General features: G+C 41.4%; 1 pseudogene; it reads right to left on the reverse strand.

The window, feature by feature from the left end:
• Positions 1 to 510: 510 nt before the first annotated feature.
• Positions 511 to 1,210, reverse strand: LOC102859051 (annotated as a pseudogene).
• Positions 1,211 to 11,285: the final 10,075 nt, after the last annotated feature.

Genomic DNA, 11,285 nt, shown 5'->3' on the forward strand with positions numbered 1-11,285 from the left:
CGCTGTGTCAGTCCACCTCACTGAAGGTCTTCTTCTTTTTTTGCTGACCCTCTACTTTTCCCGGCATGCTGTCTTTTCCCAAGGACTAGGCCCTCCTGGCAGCAAGTCCAAGTTTCACCATTCTTGCCTCTAAGGAGCAGCCTGGCTGTCCTTCCTCCCAGACGGACTTGTTTGTGCTTCTGGCAGCCCATGGGATATTTAATACCATTCTCGAACATCACAACTCAAAGGCATTGATTCTACTGTCATCCTTATTCATTGTCTAACTTTGACATGCAGAGGAAGCAATTGAAAAGACAATGACTTGAATCAAGTGCGCCTTAATTTTTAAATTGACATCATTGCTAGCTCCATAGCATTTTGGAGCTTTGGAGAGGTTGTTGACATTAGATTTTTCCCAGTGTTACAAGTCTTTTAATGTCTTTCTTCTTTTTTTTTTTTTTTTAAGAGTCATGAGGTTCAATTTATTGGTGCACAGGTCAGACAAGACAGTGCTAACCAATGTTTTCACTAATGCAGGGCCCTCTACTTGTCTAAGAAACCACGAATTAGGGATATTCTTCACTCCACAACCATCTGGAATGAGGTGCCTCTCAGCCACCATGTCTTCAAACTCATTAGCAATAAACTTCCTCAAGCCTCACTTTTTGGAGATATGTATTTTCTGGTGCCCGGGGAACTTGAACTTGGCTTCCCAGAGGGACTCCATCACACGCTTCTTGTTTTGAGGCTTGGTAGATGGATGGACATGATGACCTGGCCAATGCAGATCCTGGCCACTGTACCCTGGGGTTTGCCAAAGGCATTTTGTGTGCCTGTCTGGAGCCTCAGCACAGGACAACATCTTGTTTATGCAAATGGAGTAGAAAAGATGCAGCAGCACTTGGATGTGAAAGCCATCTTTGCCACAACTTTTCTCCATGTACTTGTTAGCAGAAATATGGGCAGCGTCCAGCTTCTGAATAGAGCAGGTCAGATTCATTGCAGACTATGTGGTCATAGAGTGGGAAATCACCCTCTTTTGTCTTCTTCTGATCCAAGTCAAAGATGCAGAACTTTGTATCAGAAACCCTCTGCAGAAGCAAGACTTTGGATAGGGCTTGTTCTTACAATACCTGTAACAGTAGGTGGGGCAGCAGCCTATGGCAACACCCAGTTCTTTGGCAGTGGTAGCCAATGGCAACACCAGGAAGGAAAAAGTGCAAGTCATGATTTCTTGACTGATGTTACCATGACTGTTGACCATGGATCCAAGTAAGATGAAATTGCTGGCAACTTCAATCCTTTCTCCATCTATTATGACGTTGCCTATTGGTCTAGTGGTGAGAATTCCGTCCCCCCCCCCTTCTTTATAAGATGTAGTCCATACTAAAGGCTATACTTTTTTCCTCTTTTTTCCCCTTAATTTTTTTAATATGGAAAACGTTTTGTTTTTTTCATTGTTGCACATTTTCTTTCCCACTCCTCTACTCCTTCTCCCAACCCTCTCCACAATGCAGCCCTTGTTCTAGGTTACTTTTGTACATGTAAGACCTAATCATACATTCCTTTCACATAGTTCTTCCCCTCATCTGATCTAATACAGTGTTCATTATCTATCTACTCTTTTCCCATTCTCTCCCCATGTCTGTCCTATTTTCTAACAGCAGTGTTACGCAGTATTTGCCCTTTTGCAATTGGGATATATCACTCAGCGTAATATCCTTCTGGCTCCCTCCTACCTGTTGTGTAACATTTTACAAGCTCATTGTTTTTCAATCCTGTATAATATTCCATTGTGTGAATGAAGCATAGTTTTCCTATCCATTCATTGTTGACGGGTAGTTGAGTTGCCTCCATCTCTTTGCTGTTGTGAATAATGCAGCGATAAACATGGGTGTGCATACATCTGTTTGAGTTGTAGCTCTGCTTTCTTTAGGGCATATTCCCAGTAATGGAATTGCTGGGTCAAATGGCATTTCAATTTCCAACTTTTTGAGAAAGCATTTTATATCCAGTTTCTCCACAGCCTCACAAGCATTTGTTTTTTGCTGGCCTGTTGAACTTTGCTGTTGTTGCTGGAAGTCTTTGTTCTTTTATTTCTGGTGTTTCGAGTTCTTTTTACCTTCTGCAAGCCAAGTTTTGTCTTCTGCATAATGCAGGCTGTGAATGCATCTTCCTCCAGTCCTGATGCCATATTCTTCAAATGATGCACATCTTCTTCAATGATTTGTTCAACATACAGATTGAATAGGCATGGAGAAAGAATACAGACATGATAAACACTATTCCTCTATCTAGCAGCATGTTTGTATATTGGGAGTCACATTCTTCCGGCCTTTTTTCTAACATAGCAACACTTATATAGTAAGAGATTTAAGCTGCTAAGCACACTTTGAAAATTCAAAGACAATTCCCAAGAGTCTCTGGGGAAAAGTACCTGATGACTAAACTTTACCTTGATCTATGTGTTACCAGGAAAACTTAGTTCTACCATCTATTGTTGAAAAACTAACCTTGGAGATAGGTGTTAGAGTGATAAACCCAAAAGTTTTATTATGTATGCTAGCATATGGGAGACAGGGCATATAAGTTACCCACCTCTGTTTCAGCAAGGCTAGGTTAAGGGTATGGGAAAGAGCTCATTTTTTATTCAGCACTTTTAGGAGGGGAAAGCCCTCAAACTCATCGCCATCAAGTTACAACTGACTCATAGCTGATCCTCCAGCAAGTTTTCAGAGGTTGTAAATCTAATGTGAGGAGATAGCTTATCTTTTTGACACAGAATAGCGGGTGGATTCAGTCCGGCAGAGAGGCAAGGTCTTTGGCTTCACTACATAGGGCCCTAAGGACAACAGTACCAATGCTGTCTTAGGGGGACAAGGTGGGGTTCTCTTTCAAAAAAGAGTTGTTTTTTTGTTTTTTTAAAGGAGTAATTATGCAAATCAGTAAGTACTTTCAGCTAGCTTCCAAGATAGCATCTTTCCTTTTTGCTATTTAGACATCAAAGGATATGCGCTTAGATTTTTCACCTTAGAAATGGCTGCCCTTTAGAAGGGTACACTGGAGTCATTCTGTATTAATTCTGAGTAAATAATTTGTGAAATTGCACTTTTTGAAGACGTATGCTGCATCAAGATCAGAAGAATACTCATCAACAACTTATGCTATGCACATAACACAATCTTGTTTACTGAAAGTGAAGAGGACTTGAGATGCTTATTACAAAAGATCAAAGACTTCAAACTTCAATGTGGATTACAATCTCAACATCAAGAGAACAAAGGCCTTTGCCACTGGGCCAATAGGCAACACCATGAAAGTTGGAGAAACGGTTGAAATTGTCTATGATTGCAGCTTACTTGAATCCACAATCAACATCCTTGGTACCCACAGTCAGGAAATCAGGAGACATATTGCATCATTTTGAGAAAGTCAGCTGTCAGAGACTTTTCCAAATACCAATGAGCAATGATGTCAGTTTGGAGATTAAGGTACACCTGATTATGACCATGGTCTTTCCCCTCACTTGCTATTCATCTGAGAGCTGGACAATGAATGAGGATAACAGAATTAATGTCTTGGAGTTGTGGTGTTGGAGAAGAGTACTGAAGATCTCATGTACTGCCAAAAGAATGAACAGATATGTCTTGGGGGAAAATGCAGCCAGAGTACTCCTTGGAGGCAAGGATGGCAAAGCTTCATCTCTCATATTATGGACATGTTGCTAGAGACACTATTCCTTGGAGAGGGACATCATATTTGGAAAGAGGAGAAGATACCCAATGAGATGGATTGACACAGTGATTGCAGCTATGGGCTCAAGTGTGTCAGAGATGATAAACCTGGCACAGGATAGGATAGAGTTCAGATCTATTGTTCATAGGGTCACTATGAGTCATAGTCAACGTGACAGCACCTAATAACAACATCAACTGGGTCACTTGCATGACAGCTGAAAGCTCTTAAGAGAGGACACCTGGAGGTCATAGGCTACTCTTTTAGACTGTGCTTTCAGTTTTGTGATGCCTGCATTAGCTGAATGCTTTCTCTCTCCTCTCCATTTCTTTATCTCTCTCTAATCTCTAATTAGGAGCTCTGGTGGCCTCCTCTATAGGGAGTTGCACTGGTAACCCAAAGGCCTTGCCTTTCTGGTGGTTCAAATCCACCAATTTCCCCATTTCTTTGGGAGAAATGTGGACAATCTTCTACCATGAGATTTATAGTCTTGGAAACGGAGAGTCAGCTGTGAGCCAATTCTGACTAGAAGGCAGTGAGTTGACTTGTTAAGTTCTTTAAGACTAGGTCACAAAAGAGAATTCTATCCTTCTTCATTGACTGCCTATCTATCCTTTTGCCATTTGGCAACTCATAATTGAGTCTGACAGCAGACTTGCCCAATGCAATTTGTCTTTTGATTTTCTGACTGCTGGTGCTAAGAGTGTTGATTGTGGAGCTGAGAAAACGGAAATCGTTAACAACCTCAATTTTTTCTCCATTCATCATGGTGCTGCCAATTGACCCATTGGTGAGCATCTTTGTCTTCTTTATGTTTAGTATCAATCCATACTGAAGACTGTAGTCCTTGACCTTCTGCAGCAAGCACTTCAGGGCCTTCTTGGTTTTGGCTTAATACAGGTTGTTGATGAATCTTCCTCACATTCTGATGCCACACTGCTCCTCATAAAGTCCAGCCTCTCAGTTGATCTGTTCTGCATACAGATTGAAAAGATATGGAGACAGAATACATCCCTGGTGGACTCTCTTCCCAATTTTGAACCATGCAGTGCGCGTGGTCCAGACCATGGTCTTCGGAATTACACGCTATGCATCAGAGAGATGGGCAGTGACATAGGATGACAGAAAAAGAATTGATGCCTTTGACTTGTGGTGCTGGAGAAGAGTATTGAACATACTATGGACAGTCAGGAGAACAAATAGTTCTGTCTTTGAGAGTGTGGAACCAAGTTTTTCCTTGGAAGCAAGGATTTTGAAGCTCCATCTCCCATACTTTGGGCACGTGGTCAGAAGGGAGCAGTCCTTGTAAAAGGACATCATGCTTGGAAGGGCAGAGGAAATAAATGTGCATGAGAGGAAGACCGTGGATGAGAGGGATCGACATGATAACTGGGGTGATAGGATAAGGTATGCAAGAGTCAGTGAGACTGGCTCAGGATCGCCAAGAGTCGCAAGCAACTCGATAGGACTACACTAACACAATTGAGTGTACACTCTGTACTGCTAGCTCCTCATGGCTTCATTGCCCCTATGGATTTGTCAGTTCTCTAGAAAGTCTTCAAAAATTCATCTATACTGTTAATCTATACTTACAGTTAATCATGTGTTATAACCAGAAAGGATATCAGCAGAGGTTTGAAAAAAATTCCCATTTTGAATAATATTGAATGAGTTCCTTGTTTTTCAGTGCAGTGTAATATTCCATTGTATGAATATACCACAGCTTCTCTATCCATTCGTTGTTTCCAACGCCTTGCTATTGTGAACAAAGCCGCGATAAACATGGGTGGGCAGTTATGATCTCTTTGGGGTATATTCCCAGTAGTGGAATTGCTGGGTCAAATGATACCTCTATTTGCAACTTTTTGAGAAAGCACCACACCGCCTTCCACAGAGCATAGTTCCACTGTCATAGAATGGGACTGACATCAGGGTTGGGGTAAGACTAAAAAAAATTGGATAAATTAAGTATACTGCATTCAAACAGATGACGGACAGAACAGTTTAAAAGCAGTATATGCTTGGGTATTATGGTTATGACAAGAGTCCAGAATGAAGATTGCATAGTGGAGTGGGGATTTGTGTACCATTGAAGGAATTTTTCTTTTACTTTTCAAAAAGAGGAGAGAACTGGCGAGGGGTTGGCAGGGAGAAAAATGCAACAATGAATGAATGGAAATCTAAACTCTCTGTAAATGTTCATTAAAATAAAAATAAAAAATTCTCAATGGGGAGTAGGAGGGTGTCTTTGTTGCCTCCAGGGATATGCCACTTCCTCTCCTGTCAGTTGATGTGCTTTCTGATTCGAGAGGCCCCCAGGGAGTGAGATTGTTTCCAGGTCAGGACCCTGAGTCCCAGGGGCATCAGTGAAGAGGCTTGAATCTGATCTTGGTGCATAGTTGTGTTGGTTCAATTAATGAGTGTGCATGACTGCAAGAGTCCTCCCTTCCGTAAGACCTTTCTCCAGGTGTGGGGCCTGTGAATCCCTTACTTGCCCTGCTTTTTTTGAAAACAAACACATCTTGATTGCTTGAAATATTTTCCACAAACAAGCTCTAAAGGTCAAATCAAATCCTTTGTTCCTCATTGGTTATATGTCATTTTATCATTTGGGTGAAATTTACTTGGTGTTTTGATCCTTGAGTATGTGAGTTGTTCTCAGTTTGGGGGATTTGTGAGTTTCCCCATTATATTCATTATATTGAGTTCAAGGAGTCTGAGTGGCATAGTTGTCTAAACAATCAACTGTTAGTGTAGTTGTAGTTATGTGCCACTGAATGACCCTTCATCTGAAGCGTGCCCTGTCCTGAGCCACTCTCACTGACTCCAAAACACCAACCCCCATCACCCCAATTACTATATCAATCCATCTCATCTGGGGTCTTCCTCTCCTGTGCTGTCCCTCCACCCTCCCAAGCATGATGTCTTTCTACAAGGATTGCTCCTTCCTGGCCACGTGCCCAAAATATGTGAGACAGAGCTTCAAAATCCTAGCTAGTGTAGAGACTGGCATTTCAACTCACTTGGAGAGGCCTGGTGATCTACTTGTAAAAGACCATTGAAAACTCTGTGGAGCAGTTCTAGTGTGACATACATGAGGCCTCCATGAGTCAGAATCTGTTCCCTGGAGACTCACAGCAGCTTTTATTTTGCTGTCCACTATGACCTGTAAGGACTCTATGAACAACAGATCCAAACCCTGCCCTGTCCTGCACTGTCCTCATGATTTCTGTCCTGCTCAAGCCCGTTGTGATAGTCACTGTGTCAGTGCACCTTGTTGCAGGTCTTCCTCTCTTTTCCTGACTTTCTACCTTCCCCAGCATGATGACTCTTCAAGGACTGGTTCCACCTGGAAATATGCCCAAAGTAAGACCAAATTTTACCATCCTTGCCTCTAGGGAGCACTCGGGCTGTACTTTCTTCAAGGCAGATTTTGTTTGTTGTTTTGGAAGTCCATGGCATGTATATTCAATACTCTTCACCAACACGTTCCAAAGGCATCAATTCTTCTGTCATCTTTATTCATTGTCCAACTTTCAGATGCATAAAAGAGCAATTGAAAATGCCATGGCTTGGATCTGCATACCTTAGTCTTTAAATCCATATTGTTATTCTTTAGTACCTTGGAGAGGGCCTTGACAGCAGATTTCTACAGTGCAGCACATCTTTTGATTTCTTGACCGCTGCTACCATGGAAAAGATTTGCCTCCTCAAAGCAGAGCCTACGGGAGCTCTAGTGGCCTAGTGGCAGGAAGGCTGCACTGCAATCTTAGAGCAGAGTCTACGACCATGATGCAGGTGGAGTAAGCTTTCACTCAGTAAAGGATCTTCATTTGCTGATATGGCAAGACTCAAAATGAAGAGAAACAGTTTTCAAATATCCAATAATAATTGGAATATAGAATGTACGAAGCATGTGTTTGTCTTTCAGAGTGTAAAATTCCGCTTTCCTGAGTTAATCAGTTTTTTCTTATGCCTCTTAGAGAGTTCAAGCATATTTCACAACTAAGGTTCTGAATGACAAGCATTCTGGGTATTTTTTCACTTGTTTTGCATTCTGAGATTGTGTGTTTGTCCAGCTGGGGCCCCTGGAAATGGATTTCTCTGGGTATACAGCACAGCTCAGATAATGACTTTGGCTTAGCAGTAGACTAGTCAAAAGCATGAATGAAAACAGTTATCTTAATAAAATAGAAACTAGGGGATTTTGCTGAAGCTGCTTTCAAAACATAAATGACCTGTGCTGACATAAGGAAGGAATAAAGATTACAAGATTTGGTTTCTGTATGAGAAACTGGGGTTTTCCAGTTAAAAAGTGTTATTTACTATTACTGAAAAAAAGTATGCCAAAAATACATCTTCAAATCTGTCCCAAGCTTTAAAAACAAAACAAAACAAAAACTTTGCATCCAGTCTCCAAAACTTTGGCCAGGGACCTGATGTTTTTCTTTCATTTCACACTTTTGGAATGGTCTCTAGGAAGGCACCTGGCGTGAGGCAATCAAAGTACAAAGTTGCCAAAATAACCCTTTCACCCACTTCTCAAAGCAAGCTTGTTTTACCTCTCTATTTAAAGGGATGCTAAAATTAACCTTTACTAATGAAAGTTATTGGTTTTGTATCATATTTCTTGCCATATAGCCAGCAAAATATATACAATTTATAACCGATTCAAACTATCTCTTCTGAATCTTCAAGCTTATGGAATTTTAACTAGATTGCTTCGTTTCCCTCACACAACTAGCCATAGGCAAATTTGTTGGGGGGAAAAAAATCTTTCTTTGGATATTTTTCCGTTATGCTTTTGGAAGGCCTCATCATTCTTCCCTTTCTCTGCAAACAAATCGTTTACACCAGGTTAACAAGACACTGATAACCTCCTAATGTTACTCCCCTCCCTGATGTTACTGCACTATTTCTCAAAGTTTAGAATGCAAAAGCATTTTACTGGGGTCCGTGTTAAAAGGCCATTCCTATTCCGTCTCTCCTTAGTGAAGGCCATGAATCTATGTTACTAGTTGGTATCTCAAACGACTCTAATACAATAACAGAGAATCATACAGAGAAATGTACTCTCATGTGTACTCTAGCTTCTGGAAGAGAAGTTCATTGGTTGGTTGAAGTGGTTGGTTCTATATCTTTATCCATTACTCCAGAGAAGACTCCTAATATACTTTCAGGTGGTTGTGGTCCGCTGCTGGCCAGTCCAGTCACAGCAGGGCTATGAACAACAAATCTAACCCTTGCGCTATCTTGCACCATCCTCACATCTCTGATAAACTTCAGCCTATTATTAGTCACTGGACTAGTCCATCTTGTTGAGGGTCTTCCTCTCTTTCTCTGGCCCTCCACCGTTCCCATTATGACATCTATTTCCAAAGACTGATCCTTCGTAACAACATCCCCAAACTAGGACCAAATTTTCCCATCCTCGCCTCTAAGGAACACCCTGTTTACACTTCCTGTAATACAGACTTGTTTGTTCTTTTGACAAGTCTTTGGGACTGTGGCCTAGTCCCAGGGACTGCCAAGAGTCCAGTACTTCAATACCACAAGTCAAATTTATTCTTTCACTTATTCATTCTCAGAAGAAAGATGGGCAGTGTCCTCCAGTGTGATTTACAAGCTCTGAAAACTCACAGAAGGGTCAGCTGTGAATTGGTTTCAACATGATGGCAAATGAGTGAGTGATTTACTTATTCACTTGGTCTCTTAAACACTCCTTCAGTTGTTCAGTTATTTTATTCATTTACTCACTTGGTCACTCACTGATTTATCCACTTGCGCGCACACACACACACACACACACACACACACACACACCCAATCATTCCCTTACACATTATTTTCACTCACTTGTTTAATTCACTCAGATGTTCATTCACTCACTCTCACTCACTTAATTAACCATTTATTTGCTACATCTTAAATCTTAGGGAACTGAACTAGAAAGAGATATTGAAAAGGGACTAAAATAATCTTTGCCTAAAATTTTTGTAGGGAATTTATACAAGAACTATAGTATGTAGTAGGAGACAAAATCAGAGAAGTATTGAAGGACAGCAAAGAGCTGTGGGAATATTTTATCCTTATTTCTACTTCATTTTGTTTCAAAAAAAATTGCTTTTTGTACTGTGTCATGCATTTAATTGTGTTCCCCAAAAGCACGTGAATGTAATGATATAATACGGAAGTTTTGTAATGACCAACCCTTGTTCTGATAGACCAAAGAGCTGCAAAAGGATTAAGGGTTGAATGAAGCACAGGCTGGATCAGTAGAGATTAAAGATGAGGAAAAAAGAGCCAGAAGGAGGGACCTCAGTGTCACCAAGAAATAATCACCATGAGTGAATGTGTCCTTTTGGGCCCTGACCTCTGTGATAAGAAGCTCCTTCACACCAGGGAAGGTCAGGACACTTGGAGACCTCCAAGGAATGGCTGGCCTACAGATGATGAAGGAAATAAGGACTTTTTCTCCAGAACTGGTAGAGAGAAAGCAGGTCTTCCTCAGAGCTGGTACCCTGAATTTGGACATAAAGCTTCTGAAACTGTACAACCCACAGTGATCCTATGAACAACATATCTGAACCCTGTCCTATCCGGTGCCCTCCTCACACTTCTGACATATTAGAACCATTGCAGTAGTCACTGTGTCAATCCATCTGGTTGAGGGTCTCCGTCTCTTTCACAGACCCTCCATCTTTCCAAGTATGATGGTCATTTCCAAGGAAAAGGCCCTCCTAGCAACATATATGAAGTATGTAGGTGAATCTTCATTATTTTTGTCTCCACGGAGCACTTGGCTGCGCTTTCTCCAAGATATATTTATTTGTTCTTTGGGCAGTCCATGGGATATTCAGTAGTCTTCTCCGCTACTACAGCTTAAAGGCATCAATAATTCTTCTGTCATCCTTAGTCACTGTCCAGCAAAGACCATGACCTAAATCAGATACACCTTAGTTCTCAAACTGGCACCATTGCTCCTCAATAATTTGGAGAGGTGGAGGCAAGGATTCTGGGGCTTCGTCTGACATAATTTGGACATGTTGTAAGGCAAGACAGGTCCTTGGAGAGGGACATCATGCTTGGTAGGGTGGAGGGACAGCGCAGGAGGGGAAGACCCTCTATGAAATGGATTGATTCAGTGACTGGGGTAATCAGGATGGGTGTGTCAGAGGCAACGCGACTGGCACAGGATAGAGCAGGGTTTAGGGCTGTTGTACAGAGGGTCGCTATGAGTCGCAAACGACTCAACGGCACATAACAACAACAACATCTGACTATAAACTTTCCCAGTGCAATACATCTCCTGGTTTTCTGACTGCTGGTACCAAGCGTGGTACCAAGAAAGAGCCACACTGAAAGTATCAATCTTTTCTCTGTCATTTAGTTTTCAATCAGCACAATGGTAAGAATTTTTGTTTTCTTGACTTTGAGATGCAATCCATATTGAAGGGTATATATTCTTTGATTTTCTGCAACAATTGCTTCAAGTTCTCCTCATATTTAGCAAACAAAGTTGTGTCATCTGCATAACACAGGTTATTGATGAGTCTTCCTCTGATCTC

The sequence above is a fragment of the Elephantulus edwardii genome, unplaced genomic scaffold, assembly GCF_000299155.1.
Source record: "Elephantulus edwardii isolate Elephantulus edwardi_28Jun2011 unplaced genomic scaffold, EleEdw1.0 scaffold00110, whole genome shotgun sequence".
NCBI classification, from domain to species: Eukaryota; Metazoa; Chordata; class Mammalia; order Macroscelidea; family Macroscelididae; genus Elephantulus; species Elephantulus edwardii.